A 24,285-nucleotide genomic window follows, 5' to 3' on the forward strand; every position below is an offset into this window, starting at 1 on the left:
TTTAATGATATTAAAACATGTAGCAAGTATCTTTATTGGTGGATGGAAAACGTGTTTGGAATAATTTCATTTTTTTAATTGGTTGACATGTTTTGTGACCTAATATGTGATCCCTGTTGAAAATTTTCATGTATTTCAAATATTTCAAAATAACATGTATTAATTTTCAGTGGAATGTTCTGTATATATTCAGCAGGCTCAAATATTTGTTCTATCATATTGTTCAAGTCTTCTTCCATACTGATCTTCTGTATGTTCTTTCTGTTATTGAAAGTGGGATGTTAGAATCCTTATCAGGCCTAGTCCAAGCCCCAGATCTGAGTGCTGGCAGATGCTACAGCCCAGCCTGACAGGATCAGCTCCCAGTTCTAGCACTCACAGTGGGTACTGTTGTCTATCCTGACCAGTCCACACCCATGCTGGTTTTCACTGTAGGTGCTAATGCATAGTCCAGCCTGCCCCACCTAAGTCCTGGCTCTCATGCGACTTGGTAGATGCCGTGGCCTAAACTTTGGGTCCCACACCCACTCTGGTTCGTGTGAGCACCAGCAGATGTTGGAATATACCCTAATTTGGCCTGCCCCCAAACCCAGCATGCATACATGCTGATGGGTACAGCATCATTGCCTAGCCTAGTCTGCACACAGCCAACCAAGACTCTCACACTCACCAGTGGTAGCTGCAACCTAGCTAGGGAGTCAAATTCCCCCAGCGAATCTGATCCCAACCTCAGATCTTACATGTACTGGCCAGTGTTTCAGTCCAACCAGATGGCAGCCCACTCAAAGTCTAGGCTTTTGCTGGTGGATGTTGCAGGCTAGCATAGCTAGGTATGGCTCACACCCTGCCCTGACTCTCTTACATAGCAACAGGTGTTGTGACCTGGCCCCAAACCAGCTTACACAAATGCTGACAAGTGTTGCAGCCTTACCTTGCCTGGCTTACACCCAGTTCTAACACTTACAGCAAGAGCTGTAGCCCAGTAGTGGAGTTCCCCAAGTTCTCTTATCAGTCTTACTCCCAGCCCCAGATCTCATGTGTACTGGCAGGTGCCAGAACCCTGCTTGGCAGGTTTCCCTACAGTTCTAGCCATAACATGTGTCAGCAGGTCAGTGCTATAGACTGGCACTGCCCAGACTCCTCCCAGCCCCAGCTCCCATGAATGTCAGAGAGCTCTGTGGTCCAACCTGTATTAGACCATCACCACCTCAGCTCTCACACAAACCCATGGGTGCTGCAGACCCCGGAGAAGAGCTTTAAATCTCCTATAGAATCTTCCCCTAGATTGAGTTCTCTTATATTCTGGGGGGTGCTACAGCCCAGCTTTACATGCCCCACCCCCTTAACCAACAACAGAGGGCAGGCAGGTACTGTGGCCTAGGCCAGCCAGGCATGTCCCCTAACCCCAGCTTTTGCATGTGCCTGTTGCAGCAGTTAATGCTCCTTAGCCCAGCCCAGGTCTCCCACGTTGGCAGGTTCCTTGGCTTAAATAAGACATGACCTCTGGTTTCCCACTCCCAAACTATCCTGTCTCAGCTCCCTCACCTATCTGCGAGTGTATGGCCAGGTCCATGGAAGTGCCCAGAAATCATTCCTCCTCTATCAAATACATCTTCATCTGTTTCCAACCCAACATCACCTCAGACCCTCTTCCCTGAGCAATCTGCAGCTCTCCTGCCTAGGTAGGGGTCAGGGTGGCATGTCCTGGCCTGGTGTTATCCACCTTCCTCACATGTCTTCTTTAAAAAAAAAAAAAGGGACAGGTAAGTGTCATTTACCTATGTACAAAGCAGCCTAGGCAGTTGCCTGAAGCTGAGGAAAGAATTCTAAAATAATGTATTTTAAACTGATAGCAATTCAAGTGTTGCCTACAGCTGGGGAAAGCATCTTAAAGCAATCTATTTTAAACTTCTCTCAACTTCAGTTACAATCTACTTATTTACTACTTCATTTACCACATACTGTACATCATGGATTTTGAAATTACATCTTTTTATAGTGCATATACAGTAATACTTAGTTTTGTAATTTCACATTTAAAAAAAAGATTAATTTTTAAAGTCAAACTTAAGAGAGAAAAGAGAGATCTTCCAGCCACTGACTCACTTTCCAAATGGCCACAATGGCCAAGCTGAACTGATCCGAAGCTGGGAGCCGGGAGATTCCTCCAGGTCCCCCACATGGGTTCAGTATCCAAAGAACTTGGGCCATCCTCTGCTGCTTTCTTAGGCCATAACAAGGAGCTGTATAGAAAGTGGAACAGCCAGGACACAAACCAGCACCCAAATGGGATGTTAACAACAAAGGGAAAAGGGTTAGCTTGCTGTGGGACTATATGAGCCCCAAATACTGCTGAATTTTTATTGTTTCACTTTTTAAATTTAATCTTTTTTTTTATTATTATTGAGAGGCAGATATACAGACAGGAGGACAGACAGAGAGAAAGATCTTCTGTCTGATGATTCACTCCCCAAGTGACCGTAACAGCTGGAGCTGAGCCCAATCTGAAGCCAGAAGCCAGGAGCTCTTTCGGGTCTCCCACGTGGGTGTAGAGTCCCAAGGCTTTGGGCCGTCCTCAACTGCTTTCCCAGGCCACAAGCAGGGAGCTGGATGGGAAATTAGAACTGGTGACCATGTGGGATCCCAGGTATGCAAGGCAAGGACTTTAACCACTATGCTATCACGCCAGGCCCTATTGTTTAGCTTTTTAATACAGAAATTTGAATAATAATTTTGCTGATGAGACATCATTAAGCTTTTGTCCAAGCCTTAGTTGACCTGAAAACTAATCTGGATATTCAAATCATATTGATTTAAGTGGAGGTTGGCTCTAGATCAGATTCTTGGGAACCTGATACATTTAACATCGTTGATGTGTTATGTCAAAGATTTATTTTATTTATTTGAACAGTAGAGTTACAGAAAGGAAGAGAGGAAGTTGGAGAAAGAGAGATCTTACATCTACTGGCTTACTCCCTAATGGACCACAAAAAGGCCCAACGAGGCCATACCAAAGCCAGGAATCTAAAGCTCCATGTCTCCCACATGGGTGGGGCTCAAATACGTGAGCCATCATCTTATGTTGCTTTCCTAGGCACATAAGCAGGGAGCTGGATTGGAAGCAAAACAGCTGGATTCTAACAGGCAGTCATACAAAATGTCAACATCACAGCAAAAGGAGGTTTAATCTGCCACAGCATAATGCAAACCCCAGTGCATTATTTTAAAAATACCAATTTCTTTCATTCTTGCCATATTAGATCCTCTACCAATGATGTCCTGCCTTCCAGGAATAGAAACAGGACTGTGGAGAGTACGAAAGTGTTGCGAAGGGCACAAGCTATGTCCTTTTTGAGTTATATGTAGAAGAAAACCTGTGCAAACTAACTGATGTCAAAACACATTATAGTGTTGAAAACACAGAGTGGGAAGAAAAGGGAGAGAAAGGGAGAAAAAGTGGAAGTAGGGGGAGACCTAAACTAAAGAAAGACATCTCAATAAAATAAAATAAAATAAAATAAAATAAAATAAAATAAAATAAAATAAAATAAATGCTTTATCAAGAAAAAAAAAGAAAGACATCTCTAAAAATGCATAATTGAAATTCATAGTCAGGATAATGGCACGGAATCAAAACAAAACAGATATAAGTGGATATTTCCCTAACTGCAGGACTCTTCCATATACCAACAAATCCCCTTGGAACAGTATCTGGCTCTGTGGCGATGTCACAGCCAGAATGTAGGAAGAAACTGTAAGTTGGAGAGATTCTCTTTATTTGAATTTTTACATGCTTGTATTTACAGGCGAATGATGTGTAACAGATTTTTTTTTTAATTTATCAAAAGGTTAAGCACCCTTCCATGTTACAAACAAGCCAGATTTTGACCTGTCAGAGGTAATTTGTCTATGGAATGGCCTAAAGGCCAGGGTGGATTACTAGACATGATGGCCCTTTTCCAGCAAACTGATATGCTTTCCTCTGAGGCTTGACATTTTAGAAATATGTTACCTAATTGGCTTTGCTTTGGCCAGCTTATTTCAAACTCACATTTAATTAATCAGTTTCTCCTCTGTGATTCCATAGTATTTACTTTTGTATTTATTTGCTTCATTCAATAAGTACTTATTGTATGTGAATTCTAAAAGCTGCAGACAGGGTAAAATTCTAGCAAGGCAAAAAGATGATTAAACAAGTGTGCTAAATGTTGGATGTAAAAGGAATCTTCGAAAGATTCAAGGAAAATGATATTGAAATTTTTTGGTGACAAAAATTCTTCAGATTCATGTGTATAAATACAAGGGCACAGTCCCCCCGTCTCCTCCCCACCAGCCTGGGTGTTTTGTAGACTGGCACAGGTATGGACAGTGTGGTGGCATGACTCCCCAAGGAGGAGGGGCCCAGCAAGGCCCCAGACTTTTGTCTGGGGGATGGCATAGGTGGTGGCAAGAGGGACTTGAGGGTTCATATCCAGGTGAGGAACAGCTTCTGAGGGTCTTAGATCACCAACATTTCAGAACTATCTAAACCAACTGGGCAAAATTCTCGAAGCATAAGCCACATCATGACCCTGGGTCGATACTGGGTGACTATTCCCCATTCCTGAATACTAGAGTGTTTGGGAGGCTGGGTGTGGCATATCCTCTTGTCTGCCCTCCCCTCAGATACACATAAAATAAATGGAAAACTAAAAAAACAAGGATCACACCTACTTTTCCCTGACTCTTGATCCTTCCCACCCTGATCAACTATCTAAGCATCATTTAAAATAAAAACTTAAAAATAAAAATAGATGAATAAATACAGGGCCAAAGATGAAGTATTATCTGCTACTGAACTTACTGCAATAGGATGAGTTTAATAATCCTATGTGGGCATAATTGTATTTCTATCTAGATTGCAAGTACCAGAGGAGTCATTTGGTATAGTGGTTTAGATATTTAGGCCTTTGGGATGCCTTCATCCCATATTAGGTTTGGGTACCAGTTTCCCGCTAATGAGCATCATGGGAAGAAGCAGGTGATGGCATATGCATTAGTGTTCCTGCCATCCATGTGGAAGATCCAGACTGAGTTCTGTGCTCTTAGATTCATTTTAGCTGAGTCCCACCTGTTGAAGGCTTTTGAAAAGTAGAGCAGCATATGAAGATCCTCTTTTTCTCTGTTTAAATAAACTTAAAAATTTAAAGAAGGTCCGGTGGAGTACCTAATAGTTAAAGCTCTTGACTTGCAGGCACTGGTATCCCATATAGGCACTGGTTCATGTCCCAGCTTCTTCATTTTAAGTCCAGCTTCCTGCATCTGACTTGAGAAAGCAGTGGAGGACGGCCCAAAGCCTTAGGATCCTGGCCCCACATGGGAGACCCAGTACAAGCTCCTGGCGCCTGCCTTCAGATTGGCTGAGCTCTGGCCATTGAGGCCACATGGGGAGTGAATCATTGGATGGAAGATCTTTCTCTTTCCTCCCCCTCTCTGTAAATCTGCCTTTCCAACAAAAAGAAACAAATATTTAAAAATTTTTTTAAATGAAGATCATTTATATATTCATATATTTTGTGTTGCTTCACAAAATATTTCTCAGTAAATATTTGTGTAATTGAACTTGGAAAACATGGGACTTGGGTATATTTAAAAAAAAGCTCTAGTCTAATTATGCCAATAACTATTGGCTTCATCTTGACCAGGTCAGTATAACTTGCTAAATTTTAATGACCTCATTTGTGAAACTAAGGGAATGGAATAAAGAGTCATGCTCAGTAGTTGCAAAAATCCAGGCATAGCTTAACGATGGTTCCTGCGGTAATGTCTTTAGGTTTAATCAGAAAATTGTCTACTTTGCTATAGAAATATTAATTTAATACATCAACATGATTAAAAAAATGGGCTGGTGAAATTTTGGCTCATTTTCTCAATTTACATTCTCTCAGTAAGAGTTTGCCAAATGCAAAGTATGATATAGTGGTTAAAAGAATAGCCTCTACCATTGGACTGTTACATACATCACCCCTCCATCACTTATTAAAAACTGGGCAAATGATTCCTGTCCTTCTTTAAGAGTGCTTAGTTGTACGCATTTTGAAAAGAACACACTTTCATTTACTTCTGCACATTTTAAGTCTGATGGAATTTTCTTCTCTGAAATGTTTTTTTCTGTATTTCTGTACGTTGTGATAAAGCTTTGTAACCATTTATCCTCTTGTTTTCTACTGTTAATAATAGGCGGGACTTCAGGTCTCCAGTCAGATTTCTGGGTTTGTATCCCAAATTTGATCATGATTAGAATAAACTAGGGCAAGTAATTTAAGCACTATGAACTTAAGTTTTCTCCTCATGGTATAAGTGCGATAATAGTGAGACTGGTGAGTTAATTTAGCCTAGTGCCATGTACATAATAATGTTCCACAAACACTATCTAAACTGTTTATCATTATCACCTATTTACTTATCAGAGTTTTAAGTATCAACAGTAAAAAATATCTTCAGTGTGCGCCAGTGGACATGGGGCTGGCAGCCACGGCATCTGAGGTCCTATCTTGGAGCACTATGTCGTGGTACCCCACACCAGCCCCATACTTCTCACAGGTCACACTAAACATCATGCCCTGGAGTGAGCAACATCTGCTGGGGCCTGTAGATACTCCACTTTCATTTGAGCAGCTATTGCAATCTAGAGTTAGCGAAGTTCTTTTCTGAAGCTGTTGATGTCATGCAACCAGCCCTCATCCTAGCCACAGGAGTTCTTACAGATACCCCACCAAAGGAAGAGTTTAGATCTAGGCAGCATGAACTACAATAGCAAAATTATCAGAACATTCTAAAGAAGAAAAGGATGTAAAAAAAAACGTGACTAGATATCAATGGAAATCATGATGTAAACAACCTTCTGAGTCTGAACAGTGTCCAGAATCACTACAGGAAATGTTTTATTCTACTAAGGATAGCTCTGTCCGTTATGTATACAGTACTCCCTTCGGTAACTATTCTTTCATATATGTGGATGTCACCCAAGATTCAGTTCCTAAGAGACCCTATGATTTCCTTTGGAATTTTAGATGAGAAGTGGATGGGAGAACTCTTTCTATTGCCCAAGGAAAAGAGCTGGGGCAACCACATGATTCGGTTTGGACATTTTTACGATATCCACTATCCTTTCGCCATCATCAGGCATCGGTCAATAATGAGTTTGACCATAGTTTATTTCTGTGGGGACCTCCCTATACTTGGTGGACTAATACCCGTTTTGCACATTCATCATTTACAAGGTACTTTGGAACTTGAGGTGTAAGAATGGAAGGATAACAGAAGATGTTGAATTTTTGCTATTGACCATGGCATCTTCAGTTTTGCAAATTTGTCCATTGGCAAGTGGCTTGTTGTTCTTATCACCAATGTTAAAACACTCCTCTAAACTTGTGCTAAATAAAAACTACTGGGAAGACCCTTTAACTCAACACACATCAAAGTCTTGGAGTTCTTGTCCTCCATTACTTCTGTCACAGCTAAAATTGATGGGGTTAAGAGAGACTGTTTATTTGTCTGGTCCTATTTTCACGCTGAAGTGGAATCCCCACAACACAGATGTGATTATCTGGGACTCTGACAGAAGAAATAAGAATGTTGAACAAACTTTTTCCATGCAATAGACCATTCACCTCACATTTGATTCCATGGTCTCCTTTACTCTCCTTACCGAGCATTGCACTGTGGTACAGGTGTTTTTGTGATGATTGTGCTGATCCAGCTTGCCATTCTCATTACTTTCATGTATCTAGGATACCTAAGGCTTAAAGAATCTGCAGGATGTATAAATCTGACCTCATTTTCCCTGCATATCTTGAGAAAAGTAATCATTCATTTTATGTTCCTGATGACCAAGGAAACAGTGTTTGGAACCATGATTTTGCATTGGAATCATTGATGGCAAATTGGATTGCTGCTTTTTCTTTGGAAACTTTGTTAGTGGACATTTCCTATAAGGCAGTGTAACAGTCCTTGATGTCTTACCTATGTTGTAGCTTGCTACAGTGGTGCATTGGTTACAATTTCAGGTCTCATCTCCATCAGGAAAAATATTTGAAAATTTTATCTGTGCACCTGCGTATGCTGCTGTTGTGTATCTGGTTAGGGTTAGGACCTGGGTTAGGGTTTAGGGTTAGGGTTTAGAGGGTTAGGGTTAGGGTTGTTGCTGCTACATTTTTCAGACTCACGGTGCCCTGCCTTTTTTATTCTTCCCTTGGCTAGCACTGCTGACCCCTGTTCTCTTTTGTTATGTGTGGACACCGAATGTCACTGAAATTGGAACCTTTGTGGTGCATTTTTTAAAAGCCACCTGAATTCCTCAGGACTGTGTTGCCAATGACAGCTGGGCACAAATCCAGCCTCTACACCTGTGTGGCCACACCTCAGTTCCAATACAGGTGGAGAGTCTGTTGATGTGTGAGCTTTGAAGGAGCTTCTGCTCCTTGGGTAACCAGATACTGCAGGGATTACACAATAAGGAATCCTACAGAATGGACTACAAGTCTCCAAATAATGACTTGATTCCTTCCTTCTTTCCTTAAGAAGGTGAGGGATTGGTTTCTATTTGTGAGCATAAAAATCCTAATCTAGGAGATCCATTGGACAGGAAGTGGGTATGTGTATGGCAGCATCTGAGACTCAATGTGTGTGTGTGTGTGTGTGTGTGTGTGTGTGTGTACTGTTAGAAACAGAATTCAAAGCGCTGTATTCCATCCAAAACTTTCCCTCTATTTCTCTACATAACACTCTTCTTAAAGAGCTAAATATGTGGCATCTTGGCACTTCTCGCCATCAGAAATGGGTAAAGACGATGTACAATTGGTAAACCTAGAGCTGAAACTCTAAGTTTGATGTCAGCACAAAATTTGCATTTGCCTATCCTGTTCCTATTTAGAGATCCTAAGGAAAGGATTAATCAAGACTTTTAGAGGTCTGGTGGAAATGGTTTTCTAAACATGAAAGACTCAATTTAAATAAAGTTTTGGCTTTAATTATATTTTCTCATAGAAGACCAGGAGCATCTGCAGTTTATTGCAGTCAGAAGAGGAAGGCCTGAATTTACGTAACTTCCATTTCTTCTGGCTGTGGAACAGTTTCAATCACAGCAGCTGCAGCTACCATTTATTGATCATCTACTATTAATATGCCAAGAAACTTACAGAAGTGGAGCAAATTCCTGCAATAGCCTGAAAGGGTTTTTTCCCCCTTCTTATTTCTAGATGAAGAAATTGTATTCAGAAAATCTAAATAATCACTCAAAGTTATGCAGCTATTAAGTAGAAATGTTATGATTCCAAAGCAGGCCAGTTGGATTCCAAATTCTGAAGCTTTCAACCATACCATGTCATTTCAAAAAAAATGTGAATAAGTGATATGACTTTTCTACTTTTCTTTGGCTGACACAAATATTCTAAATGTTAATCTCAGAGTCAAACAGTGGGGATTTGGAGAAAAGGAACTCAAACTGTAATTATATAAAAGCTGTGTTGGTGAGAAGGCCAGGCAGAAATGAGTTCTGAGCTACTGTGGGGTGAAATTTTTGCCACCTGATAGTGAATATTCATTTAGGCCTGCTGAGCTAAGTGAAATGTAATATTATACACTCAAGTGCCAAAGTGCCCACCATGAGACTTTTCAAATAAATCTTCTTTATTCCAGATCTCAGTTATGAGTCAACCAAAGTAGACCTAAATACAAATTACCTGTGAGACTGTGTTAAATGGTTCTAGGCCCAAAACACTCCTGTTGGCAACCAGGCACTGGTGCTGCAAATACATCTAAAGGGAATTATCTGTTGTGACTTTCTTGGCTTCTTGGCATACAATTGTCAAGAAAATAGTTTAATTCTTGAACTAATCTTTTCATATACCTTTTTGAAGCAAAGATTATGCATATTTTGTTTTCTAAATAATCTTACTCTTGTAAAAAAAATACAAATTCAATTGCCTGATACTTTCCTTTTTTTGACTTGAAAATTTTGCACTGAAAACAATAAAAGTACTTCTTGAAGCAATGGGCCAGACTGGAGGACCCTACTGCCATTTTCGTCAAATCCTCTGGGTGACTTTTTCCCCCCAGTTTAGCAGGCAGCACACACACACAAAACAAACAAACAAACAAAAAAACAAAAACAAACAAAACCCCTCATTCCACCTGAAGCTAATTAGAGCCATCCTAAGGAGCACCTTGACACAAATTCTTCCTTCCTTTTATATTGGAATGGCAATGACTGAGACAGGCAAGTTGTCTTGTAACTCTAGTCACTACTCGGTCCACTGAAGTTAGAAATCACTCTCATTCACAGTGGAAAAGAACATGAACTAACACTGAAACAAATCCTTCCATGAGGCACATCCAGTAATTAAAAAATAAATGTAATTGTATAGACGACTGCAAGCCTCTGATGAAACCCAGTAAAACCAATGTGAAGCAGGGAGCTTTGCACACCTGAATGTCATTTACTGTAACACCCTGTTCCTACCACTTTTAAGATACATCCATTACTCTCTCTGTCCTTCCCCTCTCAGCTGTTGATGTACAAAGATTCCATATGCTACAAGATTCTCATGAAAATTAACAGAAAGTGCTGATATTTGTCTGTTGCTTGGACGAAGGTAAGAACTTTTGAAACTATACACTATATACTGAAAATGGAAATTGTGCTGTTAAATATTTGCATTATCATGGTTCCCAAATAGCGAAGACAAAATTGCTTTTGCCTTAGATTAGTACCTATATGTGATAGGCTATTGGATTTGACCCAGTACTGACATTAATGATTTTTGTTACATCCTGCTGGACCAGGTCCCTTTTCACAAGTACTCTAAAGTAAACACTTTTAATAACTTTGGCAGTTGCACATACATACAAGTTACACACAGATATACATACGTACACACATTCAAGTTTGGATAATGGAACGAGTTTCATGTGTTGATCCTGAAGCACTTAGATTTCTAGGTAAACCACACTTACAATTTTTGAGAAGTAATTCCTACCTCTCCTGCAATCTAAACTGCAAAAGTGATCATACAATATTGAAATCTGAGAGGAAAACCCTGTGCATTTTGCTGACTGTTCTACTTGCTAAACTTATCTATTAGCAGATAGAGGTGCTTCTTTCCCAACACAAGTGACAAGAAATAGTTTGAGTCTCAATTATGTCTCAAATGTAATATTACTTGCTGCCTATTTGTGTATATATTCTCTCTACATATATTAATATTGAATATTCTATATTCTCTCTCTATATATATATATATAGGGACAGAAAATTTTATTCATTCATTCAGCAAATATTAACTGTGTAGACTCTGAAACCCAGTACTTTGTCTGACATTCAGTTTACACAATTATACCAAATAGGTAAACTTGCTATCCTGATGTTCATTTCAGAATACCAAGAAATAGCTTGCATAAATAACTGTTGAGACACTCATTTAATTACAAATTTGAAGGCACCCGTGAAGTAGAGCATTAAAGGTTAGAAACAAATATAAGACAGGCTTCAGGACAGCTTCCCTGAGGTGGGTGGTGGGACTTAAGCTGAGAAAGCTAGTATATAAGAAATTAAATCTGTTTTATGCTGGAATGTGCTAACTTGATTTATAATCTGAAATGTATTTGCCTACACATGAAGAATGAATTTCAAATTACAAATAGTTAAACTGAAAGCTCCCAAAAGTATGTTTCCCTATCATTTAAAAAGTGCCACCCAAACCAAGTTAAGCCACTATATATTTAAGTGGTGTGTTTTATTAAAAAAAAAAACAAAGCAAAAATTTAAGCACAATAAACTATAAGGAAATTGAGGTAGAGAAAGTGAAGGAAAAAATTACAGATAACAATTTTAATATAAATTCAAAAATAATGGCATATAATTAATGGCACTGATAACAACCTTGTGTTGCTAGGATAATCTTATAAATAAAGCAAAATTTTGATAAGAACAATAAAAATGTACCTCACAGGAGAATTCCTAAATATTTGCTGAGGAATTCTTGATCAAACATTCAAGCTGAGACTATCTTTCTTTTTTTATTCTTAAAGATTTATTCATTAAAAATGTAGAGTGAGGCCTGTTGCAGTAGCATAGTGGCTAAAGTCCTCACCTTGCATATGCTAAGATCCCAGGACACCTGTTCTAATCCCAGCAGCAGCCCCACTTCCCATCATGCTCTCTGCTTGTGATCTGGGAAAGAAGTAGAGGACAGCCCAAAGCCTTTCCTGCACCCATGTGGGAGAACCAGAAGAAACTCATGGCTCCTGGCTTCAGATTGGCTCAGTTCCAGGAGTGAATCAGTGGACGGAAGATCTTCCTCTTTGTCTCTCTTCCTCTGTGTATGCCTAACTTTCCAATAAAAATAAATCTTTAAAAAATGTGGAGTCACACACACACACACACACACACAGGCATCCTTTAACCAGCAGTTCAGTACTCAAATACATAGCCAGTGCTGGGCCAGACCAAAATCAGAAACCAGGAACTCTACCTCAGTCTCCTGCATGAGCAGTGGGAACCTGAATTGTTGTGCTACCATTTGCTGCTTTTCAGGGTGCATTAGTAGGAATCCGGTTTCAAAGCAGAACATCAGGCACTCAAAACCAGCACTGCAATACGGGATATGACTGTCAGAAGCGGTGGCTTCTTGCGCTCCACCATAATACCAGCCCATTCCCCAATCTGCAAAATAATCTTTCTTAAATAAGCTTACTGAGGACAAAGGTTTTCTATTGTTTCAAACCTTTAAGACTAGAATTTCTATGTTTTCAAACTATATCCAATGCTTCACCATATGATCGCTCCTTAATGGGGTACTTAAAAGCTTTGGAGGAGGGAAAAATTGATTATCATCGTTACCTATGGGGATGTTTGGCAAGTCACTTAACCTCTTGAAGCCTGTCACTGTGTGATAATGATGATGATGCTCAAGACTTCTGTGAGATTAAATGAGGAAACAATTGTTAGAACTTAGTAATGTGCTCATCTGATGCAAGAGCTCAAACTTTAGAGTAATGGTGGTGGTGGACAAAGATAACAAAAAACCAGTGACAACACTGTAGTAAAACATTTAATGCCCCCTAACCCTGAAAATTACCATATTTTAACCTCAATTTTTATATCACAACACTTATATTTATGTAACAATTAAAGCAGCTTCCTTCTACATTATTTTCGGCTTCAAACATTTGGGTGTACTTATCAATGGGAACTTTTCTCATTTCAAAGGCTAGTGCTTTGCTAGTTCTTAGCACAAATGCAGTGTGCTTTTGAGCAATTCAACTTGTCCAATATAATTACTTAGAAATAATCAAAATAAAGCAGGGGGCAGATGTTTGGCATATTAGTTATGATGTTCATGCCCTAGCTCAGGATGCCTCGGTTCAATGCCTGGTTGCACTTCCTTGACTCCAACTTTCTAGTAACCTACACTGGAGGAGGCAGGAGAAATGATTTAAGTGACTTAATTGCTAACACTTGTGTGAAAGATCCAGCCTGAGTTCCTCCTAGAGTTGGTCCTTCTTATGGGCATCTGGAAAATGGACTTTTTGTTGGGAGATTTTTCTATCTCTCCCCCTCTGTCTTTTTCTACTTCCCAATTAAAAAAAATAGAATCATCAAAAAGATAAAATTAAAATCAAAGATGGCAATGTTTCTGATTTAATGCTATTACTGCTGAAAGACAGCTGGCACAGCTTTGTTAGAGAGCTATTTGATTTGTAGCTCTAGCATTCCCTGCTTTCCAATATTCTGTTGCAGGTACTGTGTCATTAGTACTTGGTCCAAATCTGTTCCTCTGACTGCATATCTGCTTGTCATGACACAATAAAGTGCCTACTTAGGGAGTAAACAGGGTTATAAAATTTGTTCCTTTAAACTGTTTGGTTGCATTTACAGAGTCCCTATTTCAAGATCACTGGCCCCCATGCGTGTCACATGAGAAAGCTTCCTATCCTGGCATACCATTTTTGACCCATTTTCTTGGCTTTCACAAGATCTCTCCCTCTGGTGGGCCATCATCTCTAGTGCTAAGCCACAAGCCTAGTCTGTAACCACATTAAATGAGCACCACAGCTTACCAGGAGCCAAGTCTAGGCAAACAGCCAGTCGTCCCACCCTGAATCAGGCCTGTGGCTATGCAACATTTCTGGGATGAAGAGAGGCAGAGCATAGCTGACTAGCTGACTGCAATAAGAACAGTGGGAGGGTAGAGAAGCTTAATAAATTTGTTGGGTCTAGGTGTAACTGAGTAGCCATTAATTAAATATGCTTGCCTCGATTTCCAGACACAAACCATGGAAAAACATGCATGTTTTTCTTTCTATCGACCCCACACACATACAGCTCATGAATGTGAATTCATCTTCATAAGTATATATTAAGCCTATTTTAACTCTTTTATTTATTGGGAGGAAGAAAATGAGGAAAGGAAGGATAGAGGGAAGAAGAGAGAGAAAATTGTTTCAGAGAAAGAGAGATTTCATTGCTGGCTCATTCCCCAAATGCCCATAGTGGTTGGGGACTGCAACAGTACTGATTCCATGTGGCAGGACTACTGTTACTGCAGCCAATGAGACTGTATTCTAGGGTCTGTATTAGCAAAGAACGAGCATTGGGAGCCAGAGCTAGGGATCAAGACCAAGTACTCCAATGTGAGATGTGGACAACTTAGCTAACATCTTACTTACTTGCATAAATGCTTATCCCAGCATTAATCTTTGTTTTTTGGATATTGTTAAAAAGTTGTAAAATTTTACATAATAAATATAACTATACTTGAATTCTTAATCAGGATAATTTTTATTGTTTTAATATGTGTAGACTGTGCATTTGAACAAGCTTATTCATTCTCTACAATCTTCAGCATTTTTATCTAAGAATTTGCATCAGTAGTAATATATATTCCAGAAATACATAGTGGAAAAACACATTTAAAGTATCTTACACATTTCTTGACATAAATAATAAAGTGAAACCCAAGATCAAACTTACGCTGTTCAATTACAGATCAAAGCTGGTGTACTGAACTCACTACAGTGGCAATTTAATAAAATTAGACCATCATTACTGCCATTCTTAAAACATTCATACAGGGGAAAATGAGAAAATTAATAGAAATGAAGAGAAATATATTATGCCAATATATTTCTCCAAAAGTTAGCCTTAGGTTCCTCATATATATAGTGATAATAATGATTATCTAAAAATAATGAGAACTAAGATAATATATACAGGGCAATCATTAACACATAATAATCATTACCATCTTAGTAGTCTTAGTAGTTGCGAATTAATATTGGTTTGCTCACTAGTATCACTTAGGACAAAGATTTGTTATTGTAAGGGAATGCATTACGTTGATGCCTACACAAGCTTCATATGGAGTGTGTGTGTGTGTGTGTGTGTGTGTGTGTGTGTTTAAAATACTCAAGGGTTTCTATATTATTTGAAGCATTTGCATCTACCTATTAAGAGGCTTTTGCATTTGCTTTCTCTGCCGTACCGCAGCACTGATTCAGGTGTTACTTGATTCCCAGGTTTCCCTTCTTACTTCAGTCATCCTGAATGGGTAATCATTTCGCTAATAAAATTTTCCAGACTGAAGTAAAAAGCAAGATCAACTGAATGAAAATAAACCACATTAATAAAGCAATAATGATCTTGCCCTTACGACAATCATTGTGTCATCAAATGCTCAGTATAATTATTTGAGTGGACCTTGTTTATCATTTTCAGTTTATACTTAAAGCTCAGATTTGGAAAGGTCAAGTACTTACTATCTCGTGTTCTCCATAACTGATGCAGAGGATATTCAATGAGTGCTGCTGACATTGTTTACCCGGTTGTCTTTTTAAGAAAATTCTGCAGTAGAGAATTTGTGAAGTTTGTCTCCTGCTTTCAGTTCACTGCACAGCTCTCCCACTTTGACTTGGGGCAACATTATGAGTCAGGGATCAGTAGGATGTCCTTTGTTCAGTGTCTCTAGCAAGGACACCCATTAGAAAGCTGAAATGAACTCTGCACTCTGGAGCTTTAGTATCTCCTTAGGGAAGCATCCTTATTAAAACAGTCACTGCTAGAGATCAGGTCTACTTTCAGTGGCATCCTACATAAAGCTGAGGATCACAAACTAAGTTTATCAAAATGTGAATAGGTTTGCTTTTTTCTCTACAGAATAAAATATAGAAACATATAGGGAATTTAATTTCATCAGTATCAGTAAATCCCTTGGTCATGCACTGATGTGGGAGCAACACTGGTTTCTTAGAGATTAGGTCTGTATGTCCATAGGGAATAGCATGTTTACTGAATTCTCCCAACATAATTATAGATCTCTTCTCTCACCCCACTCCCTCTTCTCTCCACTCCCTCCAGCTGAGTAAGCACAGCCAGAAACATGGTCAGAGGGGAGAAATCAAGAAAATAATGAGGTGCCTCTCATGACAGTTTGGCTTAGTTGCTGAATAGAAATAGCTATAGATGACAATATCAAAGAATGCAGTTACACCAGCGAATAGTTCTCAGTTAATATTCTGAAATTTCTTTTAACACAAAATCCCAGCAGTTGCCTTAATATCCCAGAGTTCTATTGTCCACACTCGTCTAAAAGAGAGAGAGACTTCCACTGAACTGATACAAAAAGTCGAGGTCTGTATGCACTGTATATTTTGTGTTAAACTCGATACTCTGCTGGGGAAATAAGTGCTAAACAAATGCTAGTGGCTTTACAAATTTTAGTAACTTTTATTGTAGTGACTAACTTTGACTGCTTAGACAGAGATTAAAGCCATAGAAATACAGTGAAAACATGAAAGTTATCTGAAGCAGAAAGGAAAGTTTAGAATAATGGGAAGACACAAGCACTGGGATCAACATGACTGCAGGAAACTTGTCCCTGTTCTGGCCTGGGAAAGCAGCAGAGCATGGCGCCAAGGCCTTGGGGTTCTGCACCCATGTGACAGATCCAAAGGAATCTCCTGTCTCCCAACTTCACATCAGTTCAGCTCTAGTCATTGCACCCAATTGGGGAATGAACCAGCGGACAGAAGACCTTTTTTCTCCATCTCTACCCTTTTCTTGTAAAATCAGCCTTTTATATTGAGATATAAATATACATCAAATTAATACTTAATATGTTACATATGCTTGAATTTAATACATATCAATTTATATTATTTTATATTATTATATACTATTACATATATATTTAAATTTTAAAAGCTCAGTTTACAGAGGAAATAGAAAGAGTGAAAGAGAATTTCTATCTGAAGTTTCACTCCACAAATGGCTATAATATCTGGTATTGGGTCAGGTTGAAACCAGAGACTAGAACTCTGTCCAGGTATTTGTATGTTGGTAGGAACCAAACACTTGGATCATCTACTCCTGCTTTCTTAGGCACTTTAGCTGGGAGCCAGAGAGGAAGTGCAGCATCCAGGACTTGAACTGAATTACACAGAGGCACAATCTGCTGCATCACAATAGTGGTCTCAATTTCTTATTTTTAAGCTTAATTCACACATGAAAGTACTTTATAAACTTCACGGAAGAGCCTGTCATAGTAGCCTAGTGGTTAAAGTCCTCACCTTGCATGCACTGGGATGCCATGTGGGCACCGGTTCATGTCCTGGCTGCCTAGCTTCCCATTTAGCTCCATGCTGTGGCCTAGGAAAGCAGTTGAAGAAGGCCCAAAACCTTGCGATCCTACACCTGTGTGGAAAACCAGGAAGAAGCTCCTGGCTCCTGGCTTCGGATCAGTTCAGCTCTTGCCCTTGTAGTCACTTGGGGAGTGAATCAGCAGACAGAAGATATTCTTCTCTGTCTCTCCCCCTCTCTGTATATTTGACTTAGAAATAAAAATAAAAATAAAAATAAATAAATAATTTTTAAAACTATGGAAAATATAATTATAATTTTTGCAAATGGAATTATAAATTTATTGTGGTGCAAACAATTTTGAAATCCATGTCTGTTCTTAATATTCACAACTCAGGGCCTGGCATGGTGCCTAGTGACTAAAATCCTCACCTTGCATGCACCGGAATACCTTATAGGCGTCAATTCTAGTGCTGGCAACCCTGCTTTCTCTCCAGCTCCCTGCGTGTGACCTGGGAAATTAGCCCAGGATGGCCCAAAGTTAAACTTATGTGGTAACTGCTATTCCCCCAATTCTTTTTTTTTTAAGATTTATTTATTTTTATTACAAAGTCAGATATACAGAGAGGAGGAGAGTCAGAAAGGAAGATTTCCCCTCCCATGATTCACTCCCCAAGTGAGCGCAATAACTGGTGCTTGCGCTGATCCAAGGCCGGGAACCAGGAACCTCTTCCGGGTATCCCACGCGGGTGCAGGGTCCCAAAGCTTTGGGCCGTCCTTGACTGCTTTCCCAGGCCACAGGCAGGGAGCTGGATGGGAAGTGGGGCTGCTGGGATCCCATATGGGATCCTGGTATGTTCAGTGCGAGGACTTTAGCTGCTAGGCCACGCCGCCCCCCCGCAAATTCTTTTGATGTTTTCTCATGTGGGAAAGACATTCAAGGGACAGAATTTTGGGGTGACCAACACTAAACATACATTCTTGGTCCAATCACTGATCATATTCTTAACGCTACAGAAAAAATGTAAATCTGGATCTGCCCTGTAAGTTTGGAATTCATTCTCGTTCAGGCAGAATTCAATGCTTCAGATCTCTTCTTACTGTTAGTTACAGGAATAAAATTATGCCTTTTTCTGCAGAATCATTCAATCTACTAGAGTACAAGAATTTAACAAGGAATATGCACAGTAATATGCAATAAAACACTAAAATATTCTGAGAGAAAAGAAATGTGAAAATATAGGTGGAGAGGAACTATCTAGACAAGAATTATACAGGTGGTAAATCATTTGCAAATTTTAAGGGTTAATAGCTTATCAGGAAGAGAGGAGAGGGCTGGGACAAGATGCTAGGATGAACAAATTCTTTCTACATGTGATTCTTTCCCATTAGTCATATGTAAAGAAGGTTGCAAGCTTTATTAGTCACAATTATTATAATTATATACCACAAAGTTTTTACAAAGTTTATAACAATCCCAATCTGAGAAAAAAAAATCCTAGATTATGTTGTTAGCTATAGTCATCCTAGCTTGTTCAGTGGCCTTCATCTGTCACTGATTGTTTGATCAGACTTATTAAGCATTTTCAGTGAGCTATAAACTATGCTAGGAATTAGTGGTATCACCACAGAAAACAAAAGAATACATAATTTGGTGGAATATTAGTTTTTTTGTATGCTCTGAGCTCTTGGAGTAGTCTAGACATTTAGAACTGTTCAACAGGTAATGAGCAGCTGGAGCATGACTTGTGTTCCAGTTAAATGAGCACAGTATTACCAAGTTGGCTGATTCCCAGAAAGGTTGGTTTACAGCATTACAGCATTTTTATAGACAAAAAAAATATACAGCAAAGGTATCATTCTTATGGGCTTTCCTATTATTCCCCTAATGCATTTGTCCTAAATATAGACATCAGTATATTCATCAATGGAAAACCATATCTTGAAGTATCACCCGATTTATACATTTACCACCTACTATTTGTGTTATTTGTGAGAAGTCTGTATGATTAAGCCTTGTAACACCTAGTTATTTCTTAGATGAAGAAGCATCTTCAGATAAATAACACGCCTGATCTCAGAGTCAAAAGAGATTTTCAATCTATATTCTACAGTATATAGCTTATGAAATATTTACCCACTAATATTAGATATGAAGAAATAAAAAACAAGAATATCAACCTCAGAAGAAAATATTGACATTCTAGGTAGAACTCTTTGAACAGGAAGCACAAGCATAGGTCACAAGTCAGCAGATGCTGGAACCCATCTGTCTGAGACCACAGCTGGCCTCTGCTCTTTATTAACTATATGACCTTGGACTTAAGTGTCTGTACTCATTTTTGTTGTATTCTTAAATCAAGATGAAAATACTGTCTACTTTGATGATTCCAAAAAGACTCAGTGGGTTCATCTAGTTAACCTTTCAGGGTAGTGTTCAGTTTGTACCTGGCACTCATCATTTATACTGCATTATTATTACTAGTAACTATCATGATTATTCTCAAATCTATACCTGTCATGGTGCAAAGAAAGTAGAAAATGTAGAACTAACTCAGAGCTTTTGTGTTTCTTGGAGATGGCAGAACGCTGGGAGAGGTGAAACAAGATATGAACAAAACCTTGCAAAGAAACAGTTTCAGACATTCTTCTACTGGAAAAAAAATACTTAACTTCTTTCCATTTAATTACAATATCTGTCCAAAGCCCTTACCCTTATCCAGCAATGATTGCATTTCATATGTGGATGTCTTTCTGAAGAGACAGGCTTAGGTTAGAATGTAGGTTAGCATATTTCAAGAGCTAAAACTTGGTAGACAAACCTTTCTCGGCAAGAAAGTCTCATGTATTTCCTATACTTTTCATATGATTTGTTGCTTTTCCCAATGTATGGAAGGTCAGAGTGGGCACACTTTGCATGATAGCCTGTGAAACAGATGATGTTCTAGTCTTTTGAAAATTTAAAAAATGTCACAGTGGGAAAAAAAAAGATCTGAGCTTCATGATATTACTTTTCAATCCTTTGCAATGCAATCCTAATGTGTGCACATAATATTGGAGATCCCTAACTAGAGCTCTCTTTGGTTAGAGGGTGCAAGTGCAACAGAAAGTGCCGAAAAGTACTACAAATGCAAACTCACAAAATTAAGGGAAAGGAAAGGAGAGGGAAATAAAATGCCAGCCAGACCATTTATTTTCTTTCCAAATGACCAGTAAGAATGATTTTATGTTGACCTCAGCAAATTACTGCAGCAATTTGTGTGTGAAACATGGATTTGAAAATATCAAAACCAATGTATTGGAGAATATGAAAGTGACATTTTCATATGAAGTAAAAATTCTGTACATGGGAAAATAGTGAGCCATCAATAAAGTATTTATCAAGCATGGCATTTAACTTGGGATGCTTACATTTTTAGCTATAAAACTTAATTGCAAGTCCCTTAACAATAACCATGTACTACTCTACGATTTTGGAATTAGGACATAAAATTGTAATAAAAGCTTTATCATTAAAAAAATAGTTGGTAATAATGTAGTGTTGCAAAACAAAGATTCATAAGAATATTCTCATCTTCCGGAATGAGAATTACACGTTGTAGATGCAGATGCTGGGGCCGGCACCCAGTGGCTCAGCCTGCTAATCCTCTGCCTGCAGCACCAGCATCTTATATGGACACCGGTTCACATCTCAGATGCTCCACTTCCGATCTAGCTCCCTGATTATGGCATGAGAAAACAGTGGAGGATGTCTCAAGTCCTTGGACCCCTGCACTCATATAGGAGATCCAGAAGAATCTCCACACTTGTGTCTTTGGACCAACTAAATTCTGGTTGTTGCAGCTACTGAGGGGGGTGAACCCCCTTCTCTTTGTGTTGCCTCTTCTCTCTGTAAATCAGCATTTTAAAATAAAAGAATTAAATGTTTAATAAAAGGAGAAGCAGGGTGTTACAATCTATATTTGTTAAATTTCTGCCTAATGTTTCATGATAATCTTTCAGTGAGATTTTATAGTAAGAAACACAGGGCTGAATTACCTATGAAAGTTTATGGTACAGATTAAGAGCAAACTGAACCTAGTTGGTTTTAGGCAGTGGTTTAAGAAGTGGGGAACAACATTATATTTCTGAAATATCTCCTCTGAGAGCATTCTGCTTAAATAAATATAAATACATAAATATGTTTTTACACATTGCATAACAAGCTGTGATTTTAAAATCTAATCATCAAGGTGAACTCCAACACTTCATCGTTCAATGCTGTAATCTCAGCAAGAAAATTTTGCAAAGCCTTCCTGTATGCTTTCACATGATTCTGAACATAACTTTCTATGACCCATTCACATCTCTCTGTTTGAGAAAATATTTCACTTATCTGTATATTTACCTTAGCCAGTAAGCTCTTCTAAATTAGGAACAGTGTCTCAATCATTCTCAAATCTCATATCAGCCTTGTACAGAGTGTTTAGTAAATGTTTGATAATATTTATTGGTATTAGCTTAGGAAACAGTTGGTTACCACAGTCTTAAGAAACTGACTTACAGAAGGACATCAGGATGTCATAAAGCTAATGTTTGTTTCTGGATGTAAAGTCAAGTTCTCTCTTTGTTTCTTTTACTGAGTCTTCAGGGTTTTCATCTGTAAAGTAAATATGCTGCAATAAGGAATGTCTTTCAAAAAGCTTCCCCCTATTATTCCACATGTCTGGAACAGCCATGTTTATAAAACATCACAAATAATATGAAAAACAACAATGACTTTAAGTTTTGTTTCTGTATTGAAAAGGCCACATAAGGTCATGTAATAAAAAATATTTTCTCAATCACCTATCCAAGGATTGCTGCTAAATAATTCTTAATTAAGAAGAGGCTGGGAAACCATAGGTTTGAGAACTTCCAATAAAACAAATACAGTAGGGTGGGGAAGAACCTCTAACTAGATGACCTTTCAAATTTGTTCTATTCCTAAGACTATTAAGATGTGCACAGTTAACTATTTACTGAGACTCTTATCATCCCTGTGAAGTAAACCATTTTTTTGGAGTTGTCAAGGATGCATGCCATTGTTAAATAGTTAAAACTTTTGGTTTCAATGGTACACAAACCAATTTATTCTGCCTTTCCTATTTGGTTTACTCTGTTGAGGAACAAGGAATCAATCAGAAGTTTTACGTATAAGATATCTTACATGCAGTAGCTTACCTATTTGTTCAACATTCTCCCTTTACTGTCTCCACTACAGATTCTAGGAGATAAGTGCTTGTACCTCTAGCCTTTACTAGCAAAGAATGGCCATGTAATTGAATTCTGGCCAGTGAGTTGAAGGCAGATGTTAATGCGTGGAAAGAAATGGAATATAGACACCTTCATAACCATAACACATAGCACAGACAGTGATACCTCCCCTTCCCCCAACATGCAGGAGATATTTTGTGAAAATGACAGAAATCAAAAGGTTCATAGGCGATGTCAGCTTTGATATCACAGCAGCTAACTTTCAAAATTCTTGATTTGTTATAAAAATAAGTTCTATTTCTTTGTTGTTATTAAGTACAATTCTGTTTATGGCCTAGAATATTTCTGTCTTCTACAAGTTGAATAGGGCTCTGAAATTTAAATTAGAGACTTTTGGGTTTAAATCACCATTTTAGCATTGCTTGATTTTAGGTAAGCAATTCTATATTTCTGAGATGCCTCAATTGCATCTAAAATAGAAATAATAGTACTTGAATGTTATGTGAATAAAAAAGATACTACAGGTGAAGACATTATTGAAAGTAGTGGTACGGAGTAAAAACTTGAAAGGCATTATATGTTGCTACCACTGTGATTACAGATCATATTTGTGCAATTTGACAAGCATTACATGCCTAAAAATAATCTATCCATCATATTTTGATTTATATTACTCGTTCAAAAGCTTACTAACCAGGAATAATCATAATAATTTACAAGATGAGACAGCAAAATCTCAAAGAAGCTAAATAACTGGCAAAGGTCAAGGCATGAAGGATGTAAATTTGAATTTCATTATATATCTCATTCTATATTTAACATTTTTTCATATCTGTGATTTTCTCTATTGAGGAGGATAGTACTACATAAGATGTTCACAGATAAGCTGGAGGAGATGAGGTTTGGAGAATTCTGGAATAAATAATTTAACTCAGATTTGCTTGCCATAGAAAACCCTGATATTTTTAACATGCTAATATATGTAGTTAACCTATAAGAGGGTCTCTAAATGATTAAAGCCTCCCATTTTTATTGCACCATAGTGTTAAACTTTGCATTCTGAACTAAGAGTATAGGTATATTACATTTTTAATCTTCAGTAAAACTGTGAAGGTGATCTTATTTTGAAGTAGGATCTTTGTAAATATATTCAACTTAATAAATGTTATTAGAGTATCCCATAACTAAGTAAGCCTTAAAAGAGGAAAGCTGAGCAAACACCACATGAATCTATATACTTATCACATGCAGACAAAGGCAGATATCAGGATGATGCATTGAAGGAGAGAGAAACAGAGAGGGAGAGAGAGGGAGAGATAGAGACAGAGAGAGAGAAACAGAGAGAGAGAAATCTTCCATCTTCTGATTCATTCTCCAATGGTGTTGCAAAAGTCAGGCCTGGGCCAGGTCAAATCCAGGAGCCAAGACACCCA

General features: G+C 38.4%; 1 protein-coding gene and 1 pseudogene across 6 annotated transcripts in view; one reads left to right on the forward strand and one right to left on the reverse strand.

The window, feature by feature from the left end:
* Positions 1-24,285, reverse strand: part of DLG2 (discs large MAGUK scaffold protein 2) — a 1,763,217-nt gene that overhangs the window by 718,581 nt on the left and 1,020,351 nt on the right. The gene's annotated exons all lie outside the window — the stretch shown is intronic.
* On the forward strand, positions 6,544-8,333 carry LOC121145260 (annotated as a pseudogene).

This window comes from Ochotona curzoniae, unplaced genomic scaffold (genome assembly GCF_017591425.1).
Source record: "Ochotona curzoniae isolate NIBS_2020 unplaced genomic scaffold, NIBS_Ocur_1.0 scaffold_3223, whole genome shotgun sequence".
Classification (NCBI taxonomy): Eukaryota; Metazoa; Chordata; class Mammalia; order Lagomorpha; family Ochotonidae; genus Ochotona; species Ochotona curzoniae.